At 40.4% G+C, this 4,135-nt stretch overlaps 1 pseudogene; it reads right to left on the bottom strand.

Annotated features, from left to right (window-relative positions):
- Positions 1 to 2,506: 2,506 nt before the first annotated feature.
- LOC101825514 lies at positions 2,507 to 3,712 on the bottom strand (annotated as a pseudogene).
- Positions 3,713 to 4,135: the final 423 nt, after the last annotated feature.

The following is a 4,135-nucleotide window of genomic DNA, read 5'->3' on the forward strand; positions in this document are numbered from 1 at the left end:
CACCAAGATTTTCTTTACCTCCCCACTTTTTCTCTCTTTAGAAAAGAAATGAGTTAATTAAAGTAACAAGCTGGAATAAATGAAGGAAAAATGAAGGAAGAAAAGAAAAAAGAAAGGGGAAAGAGAAAGAGATATATACACAAAAACAAAACTCACAGAAGCATAGAATCGGAAATCATAACATACAACAAAAACCTATAAGATTAAAAAATGGCCAATCAAAGCCACATTAGGTAAAGAAAAACAAAACCTACACAAACACCATTGAGGTTGTTCTGTGCTGGTCATCTACACTTTAATGTGGCTAATATATCCAACAAGGCTCCAATGGAGAAAACAAAATCAAATTTTCCTGTGAAAGCATTTGTCTATTGGAGGTAGCTTCTTGGTTGGGGATGGGAGCTCATGTCCACTTTCCTGCTACAGCAATGGGACTTCTGGCTTGAATATGCCCACACCGTGAGTACGCTGCCACAGTCTTTATGAGTGTGTCAGTCCTGTTGTGTTGTGTCTGGAAAACACTGCTTCCTCTGGCTCTTAAAATCTTCTCAATATCTCTTTCACACAATTCCCCAAGACCTGAGGGTAGGTATTTGATGAAGACATAGCATTTATGACTAAGGGTTGCAACATCTGTTGACCTCTGCACATTGTCCGGTAAAGAGATATATACCATGTTTCCCTCTTTGGGTCTGGGTTACCTCATTCAGGATCACTTTCTTCTAGCTTCGCCCATTTCCTGTGAATTTTTGATATTTCCTTTGTAAGTTGAGTAGTAATCCATTGTCTAAATATACTACATTTTTATTATCCATCAGTCCATCGATGAACATCCAGTCTGTTTCCAATTTCTAGCTATTATGGGTAGAGCAGTAATGAACATGGATTAACAAGTGTCTCTGTGGAAGGGTGTAGACGCCTTTGGGTATATGTCCAAGAGTAGTAAAGCTGGATCTTGTAGTAGTTCTATTCTCAGCTTCCTGAGGAACTACCACACTGATCTCCATAATGGTTGTACAGATTGTATTGCCATCAGTAGTGGATAAGTGTTCTCTTCCCCGCAACCTATTCACCAGCATGAGTTGTCATTTGTTTTATTAATCTTGGCCATTCTGACTGGTGTAAGATGAAACCTCAAAGTAGTTTTGATTTGCATTTCCCTGATGACAAAGGATGTTGAGCATTCCTTTTAAGTGTGTGTGTTTTCATATGAAGCTGAATATTGTCTTTTAAATTTCTGTGAAGACTTGTGTTTGAAATTTTGAGGAGGAATGCATCGAATCTGCAGATTGCCTTTAGTAGGATGGCCATTTTCACTGTATTAATCCTACTGGTCTATGAGCATGGGTGATATTTCTATCCTCTGATATCTTCTTCAGTTTCTTTCTTTGATTTTTAACATCTTTGTTAAGATATGCATAATATATAATGGACATATGTAATTTTATATATAATAAATACATAATTTCTTTTTCATTTTTTATTGGAAATAGATTTTCTTCTCATACAATATATCCTGATTATAGTTTCCCCTCCCTCTACTCTCCTAGTTTCATCTCACCTCCTCTCTCTTCTGGATCTACTCCCTTTCTCTCTCTCATTAGAAAAGGACAGGCTTCTAAGAGGTAACAACCAAACATAATGAAATATACTAAGATGAAGCAAAAGCTATCATATTGGAGTTGGGCACATCAATAGGAGGAAAAGAGTCCTAAAAGCAGGCAATCAAGTCAGAGACACACCCACTCATTCTCACGGTCAGGAGAACCATGAAAACACTAAGCTAATAGCTACCATAAATATGCAGAGGACTTGGTGCAGACTCCCGTAGGCCCTGTGGTTGCTGTCTTTGTAAGCTCGTATGTGCTTTCTTTGGTTGGCTTTGAGGGCCCTGCTCTCCTGGTGTCTTCCATCCCCTCTGGCTCTTACCGTCTTTCTGCTTCTTCTTCCTCAGGACTCCCTGAGCTCTGAGGAGAGGGATTTGATTTAGACTGTATCTCTGTCTTCATAATGTCTGGCTGTGGGTCTTTTGCAACTGTTCACCTCTGCCACCAGACTGGACAGGGCACTGATCCATGAGTATAGCAGGATATCATTAGGAGTCATTTTACTGATACTTTTTGTTTTTTTTTTCCTAGACCAGTAGTGTGGCCTCATATATTGAATTTGGAAACATTCATTCTGTTTCTATTTTGTAGAATAATCTGAGGAGCATTGGCATTAGTTCTTTGAAAGTCTGGTAGAATTCTGTTCTAAGAACATCTGGCCCTATGCCTTTTTTTGTTTTGGGGACTTTGAATGACTGCTTCTATTTCAATAGGGGTTATAGGTCTACTTTTTGAGTATGCCTTCACGATTCTATGGATTCCCTCACCGTCGGTTGTGATATCACCTTTTTAATTTCTAATTTTATTAATTTGGATGTTCTTCATCTTTTGGCTAATGGTTTACCAATCATATTGATTATCTCAAAGAACCTGTTTCATCCATTTTTTTTGTAAGCAGACTGGATGTGAGATTTATTACTGAACATGATTTGGTAGGGTACAGGAGAGCACTGTGGAAGCTCTCAGGAGTGCAGGGCTCGCCACTTGTCCAGGGGACCGCAAATAGGGATATATTTGACCCCACAGTCATCAGGAATGAGCCATTTCTCAGCAACCATGTCTTCAAATTCATCTGCATTAAACTTGGTGAAGCCCTATTTCTTTGAGATGTGGATCTTCTGGAGGCCAGGGAACTTAAACTTGGCTCTACAAAGAGCCTCAGTCACATGTTCCTTATTCTGCAGCTTGGTACGGATGGACATGATGACCTGGCCAATGAGAACCCTGGCCACTGCGCCCTGAGGCTTCCCAAAGGCACCACGCATACCCGTCCGAAGCCTGTCAGGTCCAACGCAGGACAACATCTTATTGATTGGGATGGCGTGGAAAGTGTGTGGAGTATGAAAGACATCCTTGTCACAACTCTTTACCACGTATTTATTGCCACAAATATGCCGCCTCTAGAGCTTCAGAAGAGAGCTGCTCATATTCATCTGACACCACGTGGCCACAAAGTGGGAATGCATCAACTTTTGCCTTCTTCCATCCCAAATCAAAGATGCGAATTTTAGCATCAGGGACACCTCTGCAGAAGCAAGACTTTGGGTACGGCTTGTTCTTACGATGTCTGTAACACCGGGCAGGGCAGAGACCCACGATGACAAGAGGACCGTCGGAGGCACACCGGAGGAAAAGAGCTTCATCATTCTTTGTATTTTTCTTTGCTTTGATTTTATTGATTTTGGCCCTCTGTTATTATTTCTTGCTGTCTACTTCTTTTTAGCTGTTATTTCTCATTTTTGTTTTAGAGCTTTTAGGTACGCTGTTAAGTTGCTAACACTGAAACTGCTCAATTATTTTTTAAAGTAGGCACTTAATGCTATGAACTTGCTGCTTATAACTTGTTGGGCCCCAGCCCCCATGGGGTCTCAGTGCGTTGCTTGTCAGCCAATAACCACAGGTGCATCCTGTCTTCTAGTCCTGGCTTACAGCCCCAGCCTTGCCCCACTGGCATCAACCTCTAACTATGAAAGCAGGGACTCTTACACCTGGGGTTTTTCTACTGTGCTGAAAGTCTGTATATAAGGCTGCTCCCTTCTTTAAATACACACACACACACACACACACACACACACACACACACACACACACTTACAGCCAGACATCTTGCCTTTCATTTAAATCTCCAGGCTTTCGCCTGATACATTAGACTTGCTCATCGCAAACTGTCACTCATCATTGTGTCCCACAGGTTTGGTATGTTGTGTTTTCATTTTCATTTAATTCTAAAAAAGAATGAATTTCCTTCTTAATTTCTGTACTGACCCATTTTTCATTCAGTAATGAGTTTCTCAGCTTCCAAGAATTGTTATGCTTTCTGCTGTCTCTGCTGTTGCTATCCAGCTTTAATCCATGGAGGTTTAGAGGATGCAGAGAGCTATTCAGTTTTTATGTATCTGTTAAGACTTGGAGAAAAAAGAAAGACTTGCTTTTGCTTTGTGTGTCTGAGTATGTAGTCAATTTTGAAGAAAGGTCCATGAGCTGTTGAAGAAAAAGTATATTCCTTTGTGGTTTTGTGAAATGTTCTA

The sequence above is a fragment of the Mesocricetus auratus genome, unplaced genomic scaffold (assembly GCF_017639785.1).
Source record: "Mesocricetus auratus isolate SY011 unplaced genomic scaffold, BCM_Maur_2.0 Super-Scaffold_100010, whole genome shotgun sequence".
Lineage (NCBI taxonomy): Eukaryota > Metazoa > Chordata > Mammalia > Rodentia > Cricetidae > Mesocricetus > Mesocricetus auratus.